The sequence below is a fragment of the Mya arenaria genome, chromosome 2, assembly GCF_026914265.1.
Source record: "Mya arenaria isolate MELC-2E11 chromosome 2, ASM2691426v1".
In the NCBI taxonomy this organism is placed as follows: domain Eukaryota; kingdom Metazoa; phylum Mollusca; class Bivalvia; order Myida; family Myidae; genus Mya; species Mya arenaria.
In genome coordinates, this window is record NC_069123.1 from 55677676 (window position 1) to 55703464 (window position 25789).

Here is a 25789-nt window from a genome sequence, read left to right on the forward strand (position 1 = left end):
CGTTAAGAAGCTGAGGAAAAACTGCTGTCATTTACTGTTTGGACAACCCTCGTACATACGAACTAGATTGCTTACATAAAGAAATAAATATCAAAGCATTTCGTAGTTGGAAGTAAACGGAATATGATGAAATAGGTATGGAGTTCTGACCTCTTTTTCCTCTTGTATGTGCGAGCATAAACACCGTTTTTAACTCACAACAAACATAATATGGGTCTTACAAGCGATTACAAACTTGGAAAACCGTAACACCATTATAGACGTTTAACAATGTTGTGTTTATTATACATGTCAATAACACGATTTGTACAAAGTGAAGAATGTTGATACATCGACAACTTCTACAAACAGGTTGATAACCTTAATGCAAGAGGCGTTCAAATGTGAATGCTGGTGGACGAGCAATGGCTCTGCTTAAGATTCGTCATGCAGGAGCACTTTCCTCTTGAAATGACAGTACATTTCTTTTTTTCTTTTTTTTTATTATTTTCTACAAAACCTTGTTATGCGTACAGTTCGACTCGTCGGGAAACGGCAATACGTGGATGCAAAACCACAATTCAATGTACTTGTAATAGAGGCAGATCGTTTCAAGATATTTTCATATTTAAACGCTCTCAGCACTGTATGAGTAAAGATGAAGATCATTCAGCAAAGGTGACCAACAAATGAACAAAAAAAATGAAAACAGAAAATATATTAGTTCGATTGCATTAAATATTGGATAACAATAAAAACAAGAACACTCTTTTCGAAACTGATAATGCGATATATTTAAGGTGGAAATATGTAGAGGATTAGTGTTGATTAAAGTGTTAGATCGTATTTTATTTCATAGAAATAGAAAAACATAATTTTATTGAAACATTTTGTTTGGCATAATTTGTCGTTCAAAATTGAAGTATTCATTTTTGATGAAAGAGAAGGAGCAATAATTGATTTACATGTACTTTCTACTATTGTTATTTCACTGGTAAAGCCCAAATCTGTTACCGAAATCTAAGATAGATCATCTAAAAAATACTTTTATTGTCAACAGGTGTCTCTAGTTTGCAAAATATCTGCTTTGTCAAATTATACATATTAATTCGAATGATATTATAAAGGTAACACTATTAACAAATATTCATTTAAACCTTCACACTCTAAGACAGTGGTGTTTGGTAAAACAGAATACCCGTATCGTATTTGTATCTTATTTCAAAATACGATCGGAAAATAATCAAAATGGAATCATAACTCATGTTGGAATGTAAATTGCCATTCTAATGTTGCAATCTTGACAAAAATATGAATGGATTAAAATGACCTTCGCAATGTTCTACGGTATATACAACATACATTATACAAATATGAATAATCAAAACGTATACCAGGTACAACAAATAGGACAATAAAGGCTAAGAACAATAAATGCATTCATATAGAATTGAAACGATTTGGATCATTTGTTTATGTTTAACTTAACAGCACAATTTATATTTACGAATTAGATCGTTAAGTATTATAAATGCAAGATAAATGTTCGGAAATGTGGATATATATTGCATTGCAAGTGCTTCTTTACGATTACATTGAAAACATTTTTATTGTTCCTGATTTCAAATAAATCTAGAAAATTATTCATCAAACCACTGTAGCATCTACTTTAAAAATTCGAAAAGCATACTCGTATTAATAACAAAGAAACTGTTCCCATAAGGACAGCATATATGTGATTGATAAACATGAATGAATTTCACAATATTGAACATTTCCTGGAATTATCCCACGGGTTCTTCTTCTTGTCAGGCGGGATAATCAGTCCGTCTTCATTAATGTTTTGGTCGATAAAACCCATCATACTGAAAATTAACAGGCAATTCGTATATACTTCTCAAAATCTGCTAAAGATCAGACATTGTAACATAATTACAGGAATAACAGCAACTCACCCAATTGTGCCCATTTCTTATTAATGCAAAGGGCTAACTCAAGATCGTTTAAAATCCGACTTATAAAACTACGAAGTTAAGCATTATTTTCAGTGACATAAATTTATGACAAATGCTTTTAAAAATAAAATCGTGTATATCTGATATGTCGCATGAGAATAGTTTATATGTACCATGTAGACGCGATGCTTTGACGCGTGCAGTTCACTTGATAAAGACGTTTTGAAAAGTAAAAGTGTTGTGTCTGACATGATAGGTCTGATTATCTTTGATAGAATATAAAATGTTAGTTCATATTTCCTTTTACAGCTACATGTTTTGAAGCCAAATATAACAAAACAAAACGCAAGGTTCTACTACCCATCATGCTGGTAATGTTTACCAAATAGCATGATAGTACTATCTCTACAAATGCAGGAGAAGTTCGCTCCATTGCTCCATAACTCCAAAAAAGCCAAATGGGAAAAAATCTTATTCAATGGCGTATAACTCTAAAACGAAATGACTGTAAGTCACGAAACATATGCCAGACACTAATATCGAACATGCAGGTTATGTGTACCCAGCACCAGAGTGGCAATTCTTAAACTTCGATACACAAACTCCAATACATCTCAAAGTGAAAATCTCATATTCAAAGGCATATTACTCTAAGAGGAAATGGCTGCAGGGTACGTCAGCCTCTATAGCACATCATGGTGGCAATGTATACCGATATCAGAGTGATGCCTCTCAAACTTTGGTCAAACTCTAATATATCATTAAGTGTACAAATCATACTCAAGGGCACATACTTATTAGACGCAATAGCCGCAGGTCATGAACACAACGGACTTCTAACTATCATGGTAATAATGTGTACCAAGTTTCAACGTGATAACTCTTAAATTTATTGTCAGTGTAAAACATACATCATAATTATTCTGAGTGACTAAACGGAGTTGAGTGAGGTCTACGAAGCAACATTTTATAAGAGATTAGTTGAATGTTAAATCCTGTTTGTACTGAAGCGGAAAAATATCTTGACAGTAAGAAATTGCTTTGTGTGAAATGGTCCGCGGCTTCATAATATTATATTTTCAAAAATGAAAGCCAGTAAAATACTGACTTAAATTCAATCCCTGGTTACATTAAATCCAATATATTTCTTATAACAGAAACAATCACTACACAATGTTGTTAATAAAATAGTGCCAAGCATATTTGTGTGTGAAACTCCTAATCTTATAGCACTTTTGCGTTGAATCCAAATACGTTATTAACTATTTCATGGAAATATTCCTACGTAAATTTCCTTGGCTTCATAAAACTTGCACATGGATAATTGACACATGTACTTTGCTGTGCAAATGTTGAACCTTAAAGTGACATAATACTTTTTGGAAACTCTGTGTTTCGGTCCTTCAACCCGCCTCCTGCAAAATTGCCATTCCCTAAGATAATAACTTTTTATAAGCACCGATGAATATTTATAAAAATACACATCTACTGCACTTCGTTGGATGAACGCACATTCTTTCAATTGTTTTAATCGAAGGATTAAAATTCATTACGGGGGCATTCATGCGATCTTTAATTCCTAAAGTCAAACAGGAAGTTCTGATGAAGTAAGGTGGTCACGGTCACTTCGAAAGGACGTTAGTCATATTAAGTAGATGACCTATATTGATTGTGTGGTTAGTAGTTCAAAGTTCAAGGTCATGTTGAACATAACTAGAACAAATTATTGGCGCTCCTGGCAGATGACACATACGATTCACGGAGTTCTAGTTTTCCTCTTATATAGCAAAGAATTGTATTTGTCCTAATGAATAACACTAAATTTAAAAACACAGACTTTACAAACTGTTTTCAATTTGAACTTTTATTTCGACCCATAGCCTGCAACGGAAGTTTTCACGGTTGAAGAATGTTGAACAAAATAAAAACGATCGTTCTTATTACCACTGTTATACATGACATTAATTTATGACAGCGTTTCTTTGAATACGTGTTTCCCTTTAAATGTTAAACGGTACCAACCCCTCATATTTCCTAGATTCAGTTTCTTTATATTAACCTTTTTTTATTTTTTTCATTCGTGAGAAAAGTTGAACTAGAATATCTGTCTGTCTGACATTTATAAGCTTTGTTAAAATATTGTATAACATAACCACCATCGACAAGAGAATCATAACTTAAAAAATAACAGACATTTACAGTAGCATTTGACGTATATAATCGCTGCCCACTCTTTAACCTATGCTTGAAACCATCGACCAGACTATAGGTGAAAGAGTGTGTGGACACGATCATTCGGAACTACTCGGTCATTTTTATCGAAAACAACCTCGGATGTATATTGACGTTTTATATACTCAGTAATCGTTATGTTTAAGCCCGCTGCAACGCGTACAGTAATTAAATTTAGCAGTTAAACTTAATGAGACTTAACCCTTGGGAATCTTAATTATGTTTGCAATAATACATATCACTGGCAATCAATTTAAACTTAGATCAATAAATATAAGTTAAAACACTACATTTAATTAATGATATAATTAAACAAATTGTGAACTACTTTTACTGATGTATCGGCATACATCCGAGGTTATTTTCGATAAAAATGGCCGAGGAGCTTCGAATGTGGACACGATATCATCTTTAATGTTACAAAACGACAGATCCATCCGTAACGGTACATTGAGAAAAGGCTTTTCAGATTGGAGATGCACAATTAAACGCAAGGTTCCTCTTCCGGAAGCAATTAAAATTCTTGAAAAATATTCCTAATACAATGCTGAATGTTTATCCTTGACCTAATTTAATCTAGCACGAGGATCATAAATTGGTGATACAACTTCAATGAAACGTTAGTTTGTTAACCTTATGGGACTCAACAACTGGGTTTATGACAATTTTGCGCCTAGTGGTTACTATGTGTGAACAAAGGCAAAAATCAAACTGGCACAATTTACCCCCGGTGCAAAGCTGAAAGAGGTTTGATAGATTTGACTCATTGGATTGGGGACTTGACTCTTCCGTTTTCGTTCGTGTCATTTGTAAGTTTTCATGTATTGATTCATATGACAATCATTATGATAGCACGTAAAATCAACCGCATACATATAATACCTATCATTAAAAGGTTTAACAGGAAAGGTATTGACAAAGTCACTTAATTTACATGCATATGAGTTGAAGTCCTCTGCTATGATACACTAAATTATATTGTTCCACTTTTAAATAGTTTATTCCATTATATTCTTGTACAAAATGACCAGTTCTTTTTCTTGTCAAATGATTCCGTAATTTATCCTTGTATTTAAAAAAGAGAAAATCTGGTCTTTTAATAATATATGGTTACAGACATATCTTATGTAAAGAGTGCTATAAAGAATGGTAATAGCTTTTGTGAGCAATGTGTTCGGGGGCAACAAGAAAAAACACAGAGAAATTGTTGGAAAATCGTATTGACAGCTGGGGCGCTTTCTTTGGCACTATTGATTTTAGTTTATTACGTTTGGATGTCTCAGAAATAACGCCCTTTGTGTGTGAAACTCGATTCCGGCTCTCTCTCTCTGCCCTTAGCAAATTTCCCATTCCCCCATGTTTTTACATAAATACATCTAATTGAAATACTAAAATAGACCATTAACTGCAAAGTTCAATCTGCGTCTTTCGTGCAGTGATATTGTTAACCGTCATTTCATACTCTTAGAATATAAAACAGAACAAAAGACTTACGTCAATTTTATTTCATAAAGTTCACACTATTAGCACAATGAAGTCCAAAATAAGCATAACCATCTCGCATTTACCAATTAACTTGACCAACAAATGCTGTAATTCCCATGCATATAATGTTACTTATAATTTTGCTATTTAAGTGTATACGATTATCCTTTATACTCTTGAAAGAATTAACCACTTCACAGTGGTATGTCAACTAGCGGAACCAAGCGCCTGTGGATTGCCCATACAACCGAGAAAACTTGTTGATGTTATCACTATTTTCAATGCTCTAATCCATCTTACTTTGAACAGCATTTCTAAATACTTATATTATTCATATTAACCTAAATGATTTTATTTCCAGGTCACAAGCTCATTGTTATGTTGTTTTTTATATGATACGTATGTTTATTATTCATGTCGGAAAATAGCTCATTGAGCTAATGTTTCTTGTTAACATAAACCTGACTTTGAATTAAGATTCGTGTATCTTGTATCTTCTATACTCACTCCTTGACTGCGTCTGACACGAACATCCTTTGGAGGTCCTTGTGGATCCGCAACATCTCCACCTGTCTCTTCAGGTCCTCCTTCTCCATCGAGAAAACTCCTCTGAAAAACACAGACAAATACTAGTTAGTCGTTACCATTATAAGCTCTACACTTTATTGGGTACAGTAATGCCAGAGGTGGTCGGTTTATTTATTCGGCCCCGTTTTGATTCGCAAGAAAATGAAACCGCCTCGACTTTGAGCTGTGTTAAGTGAGGACACATGATCCCATAAACTAGACCTAGCTGGGGGGGGGGGAGGGGGGGGGGGGTTAACGTCGTCGTCGTGAATAATTTGTTAACCTTGAACAGTGTGTATACCACGTGATAAATTGCGTCAACGGCAACATTTTTCTTCAAATAAATACTTAAATCAACACTACACCATTTCAAATAAAACGAAGGGCAGTCTATGTCGCTTAAAGAGCCCCGCATTCGTTTTATTACCGAAGTTTGATTAGTTTCAACAAACACTTCAACAAACCTGTTTCCAAAATAATGTTTTGACAGTGCTCCATCAGGCGGCCGTATTGTGAAAAGGTTTATTGAAGTGTTTTAAGAAACTAAACGCTCAATAAAACTCTGGTAAAATATCGAATATCCTTAAGCGGCGTAGACTGCGCTATGTTTCATTTAAAACGTCGAAGAAATAGTGACGTTATCTTTTGTTAAATTCTTCATTCGAAGCAAAATATTGCATTCCGACGTAGCATTTATGACGCAATTTATCACGTGGTATACACACACTGTTGAATCATACCCATAATTCAGCTTATGCTATCAGTTGTAGACATTAGCATATACTGCACACTCAAAGCGTGAAACCGTATTGCAAAGGTCAGCCCAAAACATATTTAGTTGGCTTAAACTTGACCCTCTTTAACTGAGGGCAGTATAAAAACGGTCTTGAAATTAAAGTTTAATGTTGATTTTTTTTCTAAAATGAATATATATATTTATTAATCAACTATTACGTATTTGACGAGATACAGAGACAATTGCGGTACCAATACCAGACAATTGAAGACAATATATGCCAGAACTCGCTCTATATCGACCAAACTCGGCAAATATCAACAGAACTCGGCTAATATGAGTTTCCGTCTTGATTGGCTATAAAACTCGCCTGATATAGGATCTGAGAAATGAGCCATTTTCATTGGCTGTCGAAACTCGCTGGTAATTATTTTTAAAGGTAGCCATTTTGTTTTCCGTTTCCGTCTGTTTTGAAATTTTTGTGCTTCGTATAATCCTCTTTGGAATACTTGAACCTATTTAATGATTGAACCACTTTATACGGTTTGATATAACAGTTACAGTATATTTAACCCGTTGGTGGATTTTACGACTATTATGATTTTGTACACCGACAAAATGGACAACGAAGGTGAAACATTTGACGTTTTGGCAAACGATATATAAAATTAAGACGAAAAGACATGCTTCTTTACAATGTACAGTGCTTTATTCATAAGTATGTGCAATGCACATATAAGGATGCATGTCAAAATCAGCAAAGTCAAGTTTAGAAAAGCAGACACCATGAATGAATAAGGGATAAATACGGCTTCAGTGTAATAAAGGTAAATTATAAGAATGTTTTTAACCAAAATAGTAATAGTTAATTAAGAAAATACTTATTAATTAGGTGATTTCATATTGGCCCAGTAATTTGTCCTCTGTCAGCTGTATTTGCCTTCGCCCTTACGGGCTCAGGCAAATACAGCTAACCTCGGACAAATAACTAGGCCAATATGAAATTACCTAATTAATAACATTATATTATACCCGTTTTACCCGTTGCAAATATAAAAACATAATTTGTGCATCATAAACGTTAATTAAGATAATAAAGTTATGAAATGAATGCATACAGGGTGCATATGCTATCATAATGCTAACTTGGACATGAATTATGATCCATAAATTCTGAAATCAGTCAAATATGACAGCACTAAATCGCAAGGCAAACTTTGGTAATGACTAAAGACATAACCCAATAATAATGTTAATATGTTAAGCCAAACAGTAACGTTATTTTTACTGAAGTTTGATTGATTTGAAGAAAATAAGGAAACACTAGTGGGGTTTATTCTAATGAGTTACAGGAGAGAACTCATAGTGTAGAGTAGACATGCATTCTTAAGATAATCAATTATTTCCCTTTTTAAAGCTCATTATGCGATTGTAGTTATATAAAAAAGCAATTTAATTTGCATTCGAATCCTATACTACTCTTATTCCACACATCAAAATAAAAAAGTTGTTCACAGTCCGAAAATTCACCCCTTATACCCCCAACACACTGGCCTTTCCTGCAACACCCTTTCTTGCAACACCATGCCCCTTTCTTGCAGCACCCTGGCCCTTTCTTGCAGCACCCTGCCCTTTTTCTGCAGCACCCTGTCCCTTTCTGCAACACCCTGTCCCTTTTAAATACATGCTAAAACCCTGAACACTGAAACTGAAAACTACTTGACGACAACAAACATGACTAGTCTATAATAACTTGATATTCACAGACAAACATGCCGACACTCTGCTTAGTATAGTTCCCAGGTTGGATACACAGCCCGCATCCTTACTACAATCACATCATCTATATCATACATCGATATTATAAGTCATCTATTAATAAATGGTGGTTTGATTAGAAGCGGTTTAAAGCGCTTTTACAAATCTGGAAATTGTATATTTTCTCAATTATTTAGTCCTGTGGGAACTAACTTGATGTATTAAGTAGTTATCCATAAGCAATATCATCTATTATGGATGAGAAGAAACAAAATATCACTCAACACCATACACTTGCGTTACCATGTTAAGCCTGCAAATTATTGAGGAAATAAATGACGCTACTATTGCTATCAACGCGATTAAACATAGATGTATGAGTTGCATTTGCAATTTACCAGGACAACTTAATCTCATTAGTCAGAACGTTTAACAGAACCAAGCAGCATACTTTCTTAAGTCAGTACATTTGATCAAACAATGCAGAATAATAGCATCAGTCAGTTTGGTGGAACCACGGTGAATAATATCATTAGTCAGTACGTTTGGTGGAACCACGGAGCATAATATCATCAGTCAGTTTGGTGGAACCACGGAGCATAATATCATTAGTCTGTACGTTTGGTGGAACAACGGAGTATAATATCATTAGTCTGTACGTTTGGTGGAACAACGGGGCATTATAGCATTAGTCTGTACGTTTGGTGGAGCCACGTAGCATTATATCATTAGTCAGAACGTTTGGTGGAACCACGTAGCATTATATCAATAGTCAGTACGTTTGGTGGAACCACGGAGCATAATATCATTAGTCAGTACGTTTAGTGGAACCACGTAGCATTATATCAATAGTCAGTACGTTTGGTGGAACCACGGTGAATAATGTCATTAGTCAGTAAGTTGGGTGGAGCCACGGTGAAAAATGTCATTAGTCAGTACGTTGGGTGGAGCCACGGTGAATAATGTCATTAGTCAGTACGTTGGGTGGAGCCACGGTGAATAATATCATTAGTCAGTACGTTTGTTGGAGCCACGCAGAATAATGTCATTAGTCAGTACGTTTGGTGGAACCACGGTGAATAATTTCATTAGTCAGTACGTTTGGTTGAACCACGCAGCATACTATCATTAGTCAGTACGTTTGGTGGAACCACGGAGCATAATATCATTAGTCAGTACGTTTGGTGGAACCACGCAGCATAATATCATTAGTCAGTATGTTTGGTGGAGCCACGGTGAATAATATCAATAGTCAGTACGTTTGGTGGAGCCACGCAGAATAATGTCATTAGTCAGTACGTTTGGTGGAACCACGGTGAATAATATCATTAGTCAGTACGTCTGGTGGAGCCACGGTGAATAATGTCATTAGTCAGTACGTTTGGTGGAGCCACGGTGAATAATGTCATTAGTCAGTACGTTTGGTGGAGCCACGGTGAATAATGTTATTAGTCAATACGTTTGGTGGAACCACGGTGAATAATGTCATAAGTCTGTTCGTTTCGTGGAGCCACGGTGAATAATGTCATTAGTCAGTAAGTTGGGTGGAGCCACGGTGAAAAATGTCATTAGTCAGTACGTTGGGTGGAGCCACGGTGAATAATGTCATTAGTCAGTACGTTGGGTGGAGCCACGGTGAATAATATCATTAGTCAGTACGTTTGTTGGAGCCACGCAGAATAATGTCATTAGTCAGTACGTTTGGTGGAACCACGGTGAATAATATCATTAGTCAGTACGTTTGGTTGAACCACGCAGCATACTATCATTAGTCAGTACGTTTGGTGGAACCACGGAGCATAATATCATTAGTCAGTACGTTTGGTGGAACCACGCAGAATAATATCATTAGTCAGTACGTTTGGTGGAACCACGCAGAATAATGTCATTAGTCATTACGTTTGTTGGAACCACGGAACATACGAGTAATATCATTTATCAGTACGTTTGGTGGAGCCACGGTGAATAATATCATTAGTCAGTACGTTTGGTGGAGCCACGGCGAATACTATCATTAGTCAGTACGTTTGGTGGAGCCACGCAGCATAATATCATTAGTTAGTACGTTTGGTGAAACCACGGTGAATAATGACATAAGTCAGTACGTTTGGTGGAACCACGTAGCATTATATTACTAGTCAGTACGTTTGGTGGAACCACGTATCATATTATCATTAGTCAGTAACTTGGGAGGAGCCAAGGTGAATAATGTCATTAGTCAGTACGTTTGGTGGAGCCACGGTGAATAATGTCATAAGTCAGTACGTTTGGTGGAACCACGGTGAATAATGTCATTAGTCTGTATGTTTGGTGGAACAAGGAGCATAATATCATTTGTCAGTACGTTAGGTGGAATCACGCAGCATTATATCATTAGTCAGTACGTTTGGTGGAACCACGGTGAATAATGCCATTAGTCAGTACGTTTGGTGGAACCACGGAGCATAATATCATTAGTCAGTACGTTTGGTGGAACCACGGAGCATAATACCATTAGTTAGTACGTTTAGTGGAACCACGGAGCATAGTATCATTAGTCTGTACGTTTGGTGGAACCACGGAGCATTACATCATTAGTCAGTACGTTTGGTGGAACCACGGAGCATAATATCATTAGTCAGTACGTTTGGTGGAACCACGGAGCATAATACCATTAGTCAGTACGTTTGGTGGAACCACGGTGAATAATATCATTAGTCAGTGCGTTTGGTGGAGCCACGGTGAATAATATCATTAGTCAGTAGGTTTGGTGGAACCACGGAGCATAATATCATTAGTCTGTACGTTTGGTGGAGCCACGGAGCATAATGTCATTAGTCTGTACTTTTAGTGCAACCACGGAGCATAATATCATTAGTCAGTACGTTTGGTGGAACCACGGAGCATAATATCATTAGTCTGTACGTTTGGTGGAACCACGTAACATTATATCAGTAGTCAGTTCGTTTGGTGGAACCACGTAGCATTATATCATTAGTCAGTACGTTTGGTGGAACCACGCAGCATAATATCATTAATCAGTATGTTTGGTGGAACCACGGAGCATAATATCATTAGTCTGTACGTTTGGTGGAACCACGTAACATTATATCAGTAGTCAGTGCGTTTGGTGGAACCACGTAGCATTATATCATTAGTCAGTACGTTTGGTGGAACCACGCAGCATAATATCATTAGTCTGTACGTTTGGTGGAGCCACGGAGCATAATGTCATTAGTCTGTACGTTTAGTGGAACCACGGAGCATAATATCATTAGTCAGTACGTTTGGTGGAACCACGGAGCATAATATCATTAGTCTGTACGTTTGGTGGAACAACGTAACATTATATCAGTAGTCAGTGCGTTTGGTGGAACCACGTAGCATTATATCATTAGTCAGTACGTTTGGTGGAACCACGCAGCATAATATCATTAATCAGTACGTTTGGTGGAACCACGGAGCATAATATCATTAGTCTGTACGTTTGGTGGAACCACGTAACATTATATCAGTAGTCAGTGCGTTTGGTGGAACCACGTAGCATTATATCATTAGTCAGTTCGTTTGGTGGAACCACGCAGCATGATATCATTAGTCTGTACGTTTGGTGGAACCACGCAGCATTATATCAATAGTCAGTACGTTTGGTGGAACCACGGAGCATAATATCATTAGTTAGTACGTTTAGTGGAACCACGCAGCATTATATCAATAGTCAGTACGTTTGGTGGAACCACGGAGCCTAATACCATTAGTCAGTACGTTTGGTGGAACCACGCAGCATTATATCATTAGTCAGTACGTTTGGTGGATAGTATCTTTCTCATTTTTGGCGTATTTTTCCAATTCGAAATAAATTGGGCCCGTCTTCCACGTAAATCCGAGTAACTTTTGAGTTTTAATACAGCGTCGGTATATGTATCTGCACTAGTCACGTGACTTTCACATGCTAAATATACAGATTTTAAGCTTGGAAACCATTTTGCGTTATTTTTAAACGGATAAACTCAGCTAAGACAGTGACAAAATATTATTTTTAATATTGAAAAATGATACTTTATCGGCATAATTCTAGCTTATATTGACAATTCTATGCTTGTTTTGAGGAAAGACTGTATTTGCCGATTTTGGGACCATCTGGTGTCTAGCCCTTTTAAGGGAACTAGTCAGTATAAACAACGACAAAGGGACGTATGTTAGAAAACTCATTTGAAATTTCATGATACTCGACACCTGATAGCATTTTGTAAGGTTATTTTCTTGATTATGTATGGAGTTATCATCACGTCATCTTATTTCGAATTTAGATGTTGGTAATTTAAGTTTATAACATTTATTCTCTATATAAAGCAAGCGGTAAAATTATTTCTCCCCCCCCCCCCACTGATTTTATCTAAGATGTATTTGATAAGTGTAACCATGAAACTAAGAAACTCCACCAAAACGTGTTAAGAAAGCGAAGTCATTAAAAATTTAAGACGGATAATTGAAGGAAACTAAAATGTCAAGAAAAGTCTCTCGAAATGAAAGTACTTTTAGACATCTGGTGGTAATATTTACGAGCATGGCACAGATACATTATTGTCTTTCTCTTAAGAAAGACAATAATTTATCTATAATAATCATCTTCCAGTTAAAAGGTCTGTTGGAAGCGCGAACAAAACATTGAAAACTCTTGCAGGTGCAACACTGCAAATATCCCCTCCCCTGCACTGCACTGGTAGGTGCAACACTGCAAATATCCGTCCCCTGCACTGCACTGGTAGGTGCAACACTGCCAATACCCCCTCCCCTGCACTGCACTGGTAGGTGCAACACTGCAAATATCCCCTCCCCTGCACTGCACTGGTAGGTGCAACACTGCAAATATCCCCTCCCCTGCACTGCACTGGTAGGTGCAACACTGCCAATACCCCCTCCCCTGTACCGGAACAGGAAGGTGCAACACTGCAAATATCCCCTCCCCTGCACTGCACTGGTAGGTGCAACACTGCCAATATCCCTTCCCCTGCACTGCACTGGTAGGTACAACACTGCCAATATCCCCTCCCCTGTACCGACACTGGTAGGTGCAACACTGCCTATATCCCCTCCCGTGTACCGACACTGGTAGGTGTAACACTGCCTATATCTCATCCCGTGCACTGCACTGCACTGGTAGGTGCAATACTGCCAATATCCCCTCCCCTGCACTGCACTGGTAGGTGCAACACTGCAAATATCCCCTCCCCTGCACTGCACTGGTAGGTGCAACACTGCCAATACCCCCTCCCCTGCACTGCACTGGTAGGTGCAACACTGCAAATATCCCCTCCCCTGCACTGCACTGGTAGGTGCAACACTGCAAATATCCCCTCCCCTGCACTGCACTGGTAGGTGCAACACTGCCAATACCCCCTCCCCTGTACCGGAACAGGAAGGTGCAACACTGCAAATATCCCCTCCCCTGCACTGCACTGGTAGGTGCAACACTGCCAATATCCCTTCCCCTGCACTGCACTGGTAGGTACAACACTGCCAATATCCCCTCCCCTGTACCGACACTGGTAGGTGCAACACTGCCTATATCCCCTCCCGTGTACCGACACTGGTAGGTGTAACACTGCCTATATCTCATCCCGTGCACTGCACTGCACTGGTAGGTGTAACACTGCCTTTATCCCTTCCCCTGCACTGCACTGCACTGGTAGGTGTAACACTGCTTATATCCCCTCCCCTGCACTACACTGCACTGGTAGGTGTAACACTGCCTTTATCCCCTCCTCTGCACTGCACTGCACTGGTAGGTGTAACATTGCCTTTATCCCTTCCCCTGCACTGAACTGGTAGGTGCAACACTGCCAATATCCCTTCCCCTGCACTGCACTGGTAGGTGCAACACTGCCAATACCCTCTCCCCTGTTCTGCACTGGTAGGTGCAATACTGCCAATATCCCCTCCCCTGCACTGCACTGGTAGGTGCAACACTGTCGATATCCCCTCCTCTGCACTGCACTGGTAGGTGCAACACTGTTAATATCCCCTGCACTGCACTGCACTGCACTGGTAGGTGCAACACTTCCAATATCCCCTCACCTGCACCGGCACTGGTAGGGCAACACTGCCAATATCCCCTCTCCTGCACCGTCACTGCTAGGTGTAACACTGTCAATTTCTCATCCCCTGCACTGCACTGGTAGGTGCAACACTGCCAATATCCCCTCCCCTGTACCGACACTGGTAGGTGTAACACTGCCTATATCCCCATCCCCTGCACCGACACTGGTAGGTGTAACACTGCCTATATCCCCTCCCCTGTACCGACACTGGTAGGTGTAACACTGCCTATATCCCCATCCCCTGCACCGACACTGGTATGTGTAACACTGCCTATATCCCCTCCCCTGTACCGACACTGGTAGGTGTAACACTGCCTTTATCCCTTCCCCTGCACTGCACTGCACTGCATTGGTAGGTGTAACACTGCCTATATCCCCTCCCCTGCACTGCACTGCACTGCACTGGTAGGTGTAACACTGCCTTTATCCCTTCCCCTGCACCGGCACTGGTAGGTGCAACACTGCCTATATCCCCTCCCCTGTACCGACACTGGTAGGTGTAACACTGCCTATATCCCCTCCCCTGTACCGACACTGGTAGGTGTAACACTGCCTATATCCCCTCCCGTGTACCGACATTGGTAGGTGCAACACTGCCTATATCCCCTCCCCTGTACCGACACTGGTAGGTGCAACACTGCCTATATCCCCTCCCCTGTACCGACACTGGTAGGTGTAACACTGCCTATATCCCCTCCCCTGTACCGACACTGGTAGGTGTAACACTGCCAATATCCCTTCCCCTGCACCGACACTGGTAGGTGTAACACTGCCTATATCCCCTCCCCTGTACCGACACTGGTAGGTGTAACACTGCCTATATCCCCTCCCCTGTACCGACACTGGTAGGTGTAACACTGCCTATATCCCCTCCCCTGTACCGACACTGGTAGGTGTAACACTGCCTTTATCCCCTCCCCTGCACCGGCACTGGTAGGTGCAACACTGCCTATATCCCCTCCCCTGTACCGACACTGGTAGGTGTAACACTGCCTATATCCCCTCCCCTGTACCGACACCGGTAGGTGTAACACTGCCTATATCCCCTCCCCTGTACCGACACCGGTAGGTGTAACACTGCCTATATCCCCTCCCCTGTACCGACACTGGTAGGTGTAACACTGCCAATATCCCCTCCCCTGTACCGACACTGGTAGGTGTAACACTGCCTATATCCCCTCCCCTGTACCGACACTGGTAGGTGTAACACTGCCTATATCCCCTCCCCTGTACCGACACTGGTAGGTGTAACACTGCCTATATCCCCTCCCCTGTACCGACACTGGTAGGTGTAACACTGCCTATATCCCCTCCCCTGTACCGACACTGGTAGGTGTAACACTGCCTATATCCCCTCCCCTGTACCGACACTGGTAGGTGTAACACTGCCTATATCCCCTCCATTGTACCGACACTGGTAGGTGTAACACTGCCAATATCTCCTCCCCTGCACTGCACTGGTAGGTGCAACACTGCCAATATCCCCTCCCCTGTACCGACACTGGTAGGTGCAACACTGCAAATATCCCCTCCCGTGCACTGCACTGCACTGGTAGGTGTAACACTGCCTTTATCCCTTCCCCTGCACTGCACTGCACTGGTAGGTGTAACACTGCCTATATCCCCTCCCCTGCACTGCACTGCACTGCACTGGTAGGTGTAACACTGCCTTTATCCCTTCCCCTGCACCGGCACTGGTAGGTGTAACACTGCCAATATCTCCTCCCCTGCACTGCACTGGTAGGTGCAACACTACCAATATCCCCTCCCCTATACCGACACTGGTAGGTGCAACATTGCCTATATCCCCTCCCGTGTACCGACATTGGTAGGTGTAACACTGCCTATATCTCATCCCGTGCACTGCACTGCACTGGTAGGTGTAACACTGCCTATATCCCCTCCCCTGCACTACACTGCACTGGTAGGTGTAACACTGCCTATATCCCCTCCCCTGCACTACACTGCACTGGTAGGTGTAACACTGCCTATATCCCTTCCCCTGCACTACACTGCACTGGTAGGTGTAACACTGCCTATATCCCTTCCCCTGCACTACACTGCACTGGTAGGTGTAACACTGCCTATATCCCTTCCCCTGCACTGCACTGCACTTGTAGGTGTAACACTGCCTATATCCCTTCCCCTGCACTGCACTGCACTGGTAGGTGTAACACTGCCTTTATCCCCTCCCCTGCACTGCACTGCACTGCACTGGTAGGTGTAACACTGCCTTTACCCCCTCCCCTGCACTGCACTGCACTGGTAGGTGTAAGACTGCCTTTATCCCTTCCCCTGCACTGCACTGCACTGGTAGGTGTAACACTGCCTTTATCCCCTCCCCTGCACTGCACTGCACTGGTAGGTGTAACACTGCCTTTATCCCCTCCCCTGCACTGCACTGCACTGGTAGGTGTAACACTGCCTTTATCCCTTCCCCTGCACCGGCACTGGTACGTGCAACACTGCCTATATCCCCTCCCCTGTACCGACACTGGTAGGTGTAACACTGCCAATATCTCCTCCCCTGCACTGCTCTGGTAGGTGCAACACTGCCAATATCCCCTCCCCTGTACCGACACTGGTAGGTGCAACACTGCCAATATCCCCTCCCCTGTACCGACACTGGTAGGTGCAACACTGCCAATATCCCCTCCCCTGTACCGACACTGGTAGGTGCAACACTGCCTATATCCTCTCCCGTGCACTGCACTGCACTGGTAGGTGTAACACTGCCTTTATCCCTTCCCCTGCACTGCACTGCACTGGTAGGTGTAACACTGCCTTTATCCCTTTCCCTGCACCGGCACTGGTAGGTGCAACACTGCCAAATATCTGCGCTTACCAAAGCTTTATGACAGAAGGGAGATGATGTTACAAATACGACATAAATGCCTGTGACCATGGCTCGTACATGTATTATTATGAGAACCAAGTGCTTTGTCATTCAATGGTCAATAGGTCTTAGTTATGTCAGATTATTGATTTACTTATTTGAAATAATTATTAAAAAGAATTTGATTGAAAATATATAGTTCATTAATCAATCAGTATACATATGATCATAATTTACATAAAATTTCCGTAAAGACAATAGGCTACCGTTGCTGTCATGAACTAATAAATGACATTTCAATATGAATATAAACTTAGAAAAAAGTTATCTATCCGTCATCATACAACCATATATTCTTGATTAACACGTATTGAATGAGCCCACAAATATAGTTTGACAAAGTGTACTTTGATATATTACAACTTCTACAGAAACAGTACGTCAGTTGAATTCCTGAATCAGATTTATGATTTCTTACTCAATTAACTGCTTTGGCAAAGCTATGAAATCAATTATCTAAATGATGATGGAACACCAAGTAGGGATTTTCTCTCTCCTAAACACTCCTGGCGCCCTTAGCGTTCCGTCTGGTATTGAGGTAGTTCATTATCCATGCAAATTGAAGGATCGTTTATCCCGTTTCCCTGTGGTATACATACAGTGCGTGTATACCACGTGATAATTGACGTCATATATGCTACATCAGAAGGCAATAATTTGCTTAAAACGAAGACTTAAATCAAAGATAACTTTTCATTTACAAAACCATTTTAAATGAAACAACGGGCAGTCTATGTCGCTTAAAGAGCCCCACAATTGTTTTGATTCCGAAATCACTTCGACAAACCTGATTCAAAAATAATGTTTTGACAGTGCTCCGTCAGACGGCCGTAATATGAAACGGTTTGTCGCAGTGTTTAAAGAAACTAAACTTGCAATCAAATTCTGGTTAAAGACTGAAGGTGTGGCTTCGTAAGCGGCGTAGACTGCGCTATGTTTCATTAAAAATCGTGAAGAAATAGTGAAGTTATCTTTGTTTTAAGACAATTATGCTTATATATTTATCGCATGATAAACTACATTGTTTTCGGTTAAACACAACCACCACGTATTCATCTGCATTACGCATGCGCTGAATAACCACTCCGTATGTGTGTTAACAATTTGATTGTAAATAGTAATTGCTTAATGGGTAATATTCCAGTAATTCATATGTTTATTTCACAATTTGTTTTTTTAGATAAATGTTAATTGAATAAGTATTTCAATAAAATCATTCTTAAACCCTTCGTCACCCTCTGTTTTTTTTTAAACAGGAAAAGACGAACATAAAATTATTACAACATTAGGAAGTCATCTATCCCGGTGTGACGTCATCTTTTAAAAGTAAGCAAATCGTCAAAAGAAGAAAAGTGTAGTGTTTATTTTGCGATTATTAATGCTGGATATCATCTCAGTGTTCATCTTACAGTATGCATCTTCATCTAAACCGCGTCAAAACGATCTGATATAATTTGTTCTTAAAATTTCTTGAAACGGTTAATAGATTTCTGCAATTCATGGGAAGTGGCATTGTTTTTTTAGTTCGTGGCATTCGGTTTTTCATCAATGCATGTAAACAGGTATGCTTTTCGTTACTTTAGGGGGGAAACCATGTGATGAAAAGAATCTGACAGTCGTTATCATATAGTACAAAATTTAATACAACTCGTCTAGGAATACATAAAATTGTGTATTATACGACAACTCTTAACATATCCTTTACATCTTCCAATTACCAGAAACCTTTATATGGCATATTTTACACTATTACCTGTTTTATTGGAATTACTTGATACTGGTGCGGGTTGCGATGGTGTTCCAAGTGTATATTACAAGGATTCTGAGCCCATATACATAGTTTGTTGGTATTGAGCTTTATTACATTTATACATTTTCAAGAATAATGGTTTGGCAAGTAAATGCTGTAATGCTTTAAAAAAAACATATTGAACGCCAACATCCAATTTAATTATACAGTAAACACAAAACGTGCACTGTTCAATACTAGAACCACAACTTCTAAATCTCTCGAGGGATCAGTATATTCAGTTGGTTGTAACAATTGTAACAATTGGCATCAACTAATAAAATATTTCAAGTGTCTCATAGAACTGGTATTTTGCTTTGAAAGCGTTCGTGATCATTGATGGCTTCACGTCAATATCTTCCTATCATATAGCTATCTTTTGAAATCAGGAAAGCAGACAAATATAGTTCCGGAGTTTATTCGCCAAATATAATGAGGTTCTGCCACATCATCTGCCAACCGTATTTTGTTAGAGACCTTAGAAACATAGACAAATCTACACTTTAATATGATGTTGTTTATTTTAAAAAAGACGCAGCGAGGCAAACTATTGCAGACAACAATTTCGTGTTCAGACTAGTTATATATTGTCTCAAGCGTATAGAGTCTAATAGATTCACTGCAAAATATGACCAAAGGAAGTACATTAACGGAGCGTCAAACTAAAAGAAAGCCTTATAAATAAGATGACATTGCAAGGCATGCAATAGACACAGCCGGGTCTGATATTGAAACGACGCCGACTAAACATAGATATACGAATATACTTAAAACATAGTTTCCTCAAAACATGTGACACTTTCAGAATTAAGATATTTTAACAGCTGGGTAATATGTGGATATTAAAGAACCGGAATATTAATGCAGTTTCTTTATTATGTAAGGATATCGTATTTAGTTGCATTTACAAATATACTGGTCCCATTTCCCGACAGGTTTTAAGTGTAACAAGGGTCAGTAGGTTATTTCATTAAGTCATATTTCTTACCTTATGGTTTCCATAAAGTCAGATTCCGCCAACACTTAACCCTGGATGCTTTTTTTCACTTATGAATTCTCCAACCTTGATTCGTCACTAGACACTATAAGACAGGTCAAAAGTGCTGTTGGTCATTTTATTACGCGTCATTTAGTTGTATTGACACATTCCTAGAATAGTATTTTGCTTCTTGTTATTCCCTGGTGTGTCCAGAGAAGGTTATTTTCACAGAAGTGGAGATTTTCTAGATTTCTGAAGTGCTGCACTTATATGACTTTATTTTTTTAAGATATCTGAGTCTCTCGACAACCATATTAAAGGTGATGAACATTTTTCGTTTTGATCTGAGACGTTGTCTGAAAGTTTTGGTTAACATTTAATTGCTAATTCAAAATTAACATTTGATTGCTAATTTGATACTTCATATTTCCTTTTGCTTCCTATTTCTGAATGATCCTATCGTTATTAGTATGTCTTTTTTTCGTGTTGTTCACTTCCATTTTTTTCGCAGGTGGACAACCATTCCGTTGCTTTCTTCATTTGTATGTGGAGGGGTTTCAAGGTTGTATAATTTATTTCCAGGCGCGGAGATGAACGAAATGTTTCCAATTGTAATGTCTCCTGAGAAAAGACATTCAATATTTGTCGGCTGTCAATGAAGATATTTTTGTTTCTGTTTCTCATTGTTTTCTTTATCTTAATAATTCATCGCTAGATTTCCCCAAGCTGGACACCGTTACCTTTATGTTGGATTGGCGATGATCAGAGCGCATGGAAGTAATACATGCTCCAGCCTATGGGGATCCAGGTTACCAAGCGTTTATCCGTCGGTTTATAAGAACACCTCTGCCCTATTTATCTCTTCTATGAGACTCTATAACTTTTTGAGATGCTGTTATTGGCTACATTTGTTCATCCATGTCCTTTACATTGCTTACTTATATACCCGTGCTGTGTAAATGTCGCCCTCTCCTGTAAAACGAAAGTTTGCTTAAACAGTCGCAAGGTCAACCCCTCTTGCAAAAGTAGTTCATACTATTTAACCTCGACTTTCAACTCTGAAGTAAGTTAGAGTTTGATTGTGAATTTCTGATGACTCTTCCAGTTAGAATATATTTTTTCGCACCAAATGAACCAACTTTACTGCAAGTCCATATCATTTTTATTGCATCGAAGGTACATCCTTCTGCAGTGGCGGTTGAGGACATGTACACTGTTTCTAATATCATGAATCTTCCATTGACATTGCCAGCCGTCCATTTCAGCTTTTATACCTAATAAAAACGTCCAGCACTGGAATAACTAGAGCTCATTCATAAAATATTTTTGATGGCATTATTAATGTGAAATGCTGAATTGTTGTTTGTTGTTTTGTTTTTTTAGAATTTTGCAGGCAAATGCCATCATCCATCTTTCGTCCCCGTGTCATGCAGCTTCCATAGCAAGGCCAGAATTTATTAGTGTAGAACAACTTACGTGTCCCCGTTTTTTCATGCTGTCGAATCGTCTGCAATGTCTGTATGTAATGATGACTTCTTTACTGTGTGTTTCGGTCGTCGACCATTCACAATCTCAAAAGCATATTTGTTTTAATAAAATGGACTCCAAGTTAACAATAATTGGAACGAAACACAAGAACAATAGTTTCCAACTCTTAACACGTCAACTACTCAAATGGTACAAATATGTTTAAATGCAGTTTTAAAATCTTTAAACCCAGGATCTTAAAACGGCTTTGTTTTTTCTTTGTTTGAAAAATCGATGATGAATTCACAATTTTAGGCATTTTGTCGCTAATTTCATAATTCTAACGGCCCTGGCTCCGTTCACAAAAAAGCGACAGAAATATACTGCGTGGTTTTCATAAAAAGTTACAAGAAAGGTGACAAAACTAGTCTCGTGGAATACCTATTGCGGAGAATCTATAGTTTCTGATTATGACCAATTTACTGTAATGTAAAATAATGTATAAATGCATCCATATTGTTATTTGTCAGCCCAATTTATCGGAATTCTTTTTCCACGATGATTACAACACTGTATTATTCTTGTCTCCATTGTTCTGTCGATGTTCGACCCGTTGTATGCTTCTTGGCTGGTTGCAAAAATCTGATTGCATTTCCAGTGCAGTATAGTATAAGTGGCTAGGACCTGACATAGACGTAGGTTGTCTTGCTGTGTTTGTACATATTACGGATTTTTGAATAGGTCTTTCACGAGTCAGGTTGTGCACTTTTTACAAAATACAGTTGAAAAAAGCAAACAAATTGCCTAGATTGGAGCTCATTAAATTCAATGAGGGTGGACTATTCCGGGTTAGGGTTTGATCAACATGCCTTTACTCTAATTCCGTTTTCCCCTCATCGTTCGTTAAAAAATAAACATTCTGACATAATATACATATTGACTGCCTTGAGGATGACCTTCAAGCCAGTCAATATCTATGTAATTATACCGACCAAAAACTAGAATCTTAAAATTCATTAGTAAATCAAGAGAAAAAATCTTTATATTCAATTTTGAGCAGTAGTTCAATATGGCTGCGTATTTGTAGCCTATTGTCAATTGCATGACGTCAGAGGGTGATAGTGAGTGGTTATATTCCATTAAATAGGTAAATAGGTAAATTTCGATTATTGACTATTGACCAACAAACAATTCAATTAGTGTTTTATAACATGACATTAATAAATATTTTCGATAAGTATGTTAATAAATTTTCCGATAATATAAGTATAATAGTACTAAGTTGCTAAAAAAGTATACAGGGCACCGGCAAAAATACTGTATCAGGTACATTATATTTCCGAGTGATTTTCTTCTGTTGCTAAGAATACTGTTGGAAGCAAGTATCATAACATAAATAACCGCGTAACTTTAAACCACAAATTCGATTTGAAATTTGAAGTTTTAATTGAAATATGTACATGTTCGAGTAATTTATAAACATGATTTTTTCTGAGCATACAGTTTAGTAAATTTGAAAAGTTATAAAATAAAGCTTTATAATATTTCTATCTGATAAGCCTGTTACTTAATGAAATAAAACGTAAGAATACATAATTAAACAAAATAATTTTTTAAACAATCAATAATATTCAAAACTGTTATGTGATATACTATAGGAAGCCGTAAAATAAATAGAAATATTGACCTATCTGTCAATGGAAATTAACATTTCCGAAGCATGCAATTTAAGACTGCTAATAGCCAGAACAATATGATGACTCTTTCTCAAAAAATATCTCTGTAAATATAATGTACCTAGCACTCTACTAAGCTTCTTTTTACCATTTGCTTATAACAGTTCAGTGTAAAACATTTATTATATACTAAACGAAACTTCATTTTGCTTCGATATCATAGAATGCAGATATTTCTCCGACCTTGTGTCATCAAAACATCTTGGTAAAGATAACAAACACTCAAGTAAATCATTTGGAAAAAAAAAATCCTGCAATAACAAGAAAAGTACTTACTTTAAATACTAATTCTAGTATGCAGAATCTGTTAATGTAAAGACCAATACAATTACCGACATCAAACTGTGAACACACATACTACATGTATCAACATTAGATAAATTGGAAAAACAGAACGGACTTCAAAACTACAAAAACACTTAAGTCAATTCGCAACCTCACGCTGAACTAACTTTACCATAGTACCACATGCAATTATTATTTTTTACTCAACTCTCTCATTACAAAATATAATCATGTATATCTCTGTCAAACAAATTCGGATTCAGGTACAACTACGTTCTCAAAAATACCAACATATCATTTGCATTGTAATAAATATAAACTGTGTTGAAAATATGGCCACAGATCATTATTTACATAAAAGGTCAGATATAATTGCAAATAACGTTTCTTTCAACCATCAATCATACGGCATTTAATCCAGATCCAAATTGTAGCAAAGTCTCCCCTGAAACAGAAACTTAATGGTCCATTCGTCATCATCAAACAAAGCATTATGCCTGTGGTCACGCGATGCATTCTAGATAAACACTTGACAAAGGAAGCCATATTTTATGTTTTGGGATCATATATTTCTAAAAAGGCAATATATTGATTGGTATGAACATAAAACCTACCAGTTAGTCTATGAAATTCCACAATCAAACTAAATTAACTGCTCTAGCAAAATTGAATCGGAGTTGATAAAACAATCAAAAACATAAAAACAAATATGAAGTAATACAAAATTATCCTAAATTACATCATCAAGTATATCATAATGGGCTTTGATATGGACCGTTTTAGTAATTAAATAACACTAAATCATAAAGAAAGTTCATAGGCAGTCAAAATTATTTTTCTTTTTTAACTCATCGTCCGAACAGAACTGAACAGAACAGAAGAATACAGCAGAACAGAGCAGATTGGATTTTTTTGCTTTGGAATTAAACATCAAAATACCCAGTTGATACTGCTAGTATAATGCGTAATCCTAGGTACATTAATTCAGTTCTACAATCAGATTAAATTATAAAATACTTCAGGTTTCCCATGGAACTACATCATCATCATCATCATCATTATCATCATCATCACCACTCAAGCTGAGTATTCTTGCGATTTGACAAAATAGTAAAAATACTGAGCGAACACAGCAGTCGGAAAAACTCTTTTCACAGGTAAACATATTTGTTTGTATACAGTTTGTAAAACCAGTTAATAACATTCAGCAATTCGGTGTTTAGATGAAACTAGTAAGTAATCGCACAACTGATATACACACATGCAGTTACACAAGATCACAAATGTATTAAAAGTATTTTCGCTAGTTGTTATGGTTGCAGCCACATCTTCCGCCATTTACATATTTTTGAAAGCTTAGACAAACCTCAATTTCATTATATAATGTATTTGACAAGAGAATGCAACGAGGACATATATCGCAAACATGCTATTATTGGGATATATGGTGTAAATATATAATAAACTCCCTGAGGAACAAAACAGTCGGATTATTTATATGCCAGACTTTTTCAATTTGTTGCACACAACATCTAGTTATGTAAGAGATGGAAAATCAAATATGTCAGAAGGGAATGATTTTCGAGGTGCATAATAAAGAATACTTCAAGTAAACAGCTGCTAGGCATGTTATGGATAAAGTTACAACTTTATTAAAGCTAAAAGTAATTTGTATTGTGAAATTGCATTTTCAATTCAAAGATATTCTTCTTTAAAAAAAAATACAGATTTGAAACTGATTTAAAAAGATGCCGACTTAAAGATTATCTTTAAAATTCTAAGACTTATCCAATGTTAATCTTGTTTAAGTCACTGTCTTCTGTGTCTTTTAGCTATACTGTAATA

The 25789-nt window shown here is 38.2% G+C and overlaps 1 long non-coding RNA gene across 1 annotated transcript in view; it reads right to left on the bottom strand.

Moving 5' to 3' along the window:
- Positions 1 to 271: 271 nt before the first annotated feature.
- LOC128224034 (uncharacterized) overlaps positions 272 to 25789 on the bottom strand; it is a 29801-nt gene continuing 4283 nt past the window's right edge. Inside the window, exons 3-4 of the long non-coding RNA XR_008259418.1 lie at positions 6159 to 6260; positions 272 to 1844 (exon numbers count right to left, since the gene is read on the bottom strand). This is a non-coding gene — a long non-coding RNA (uncharacterized LOC128224034). The remainder of the gene's footprint in view (positions 1845 to 6158; positions 6261 to 25789) is intronic.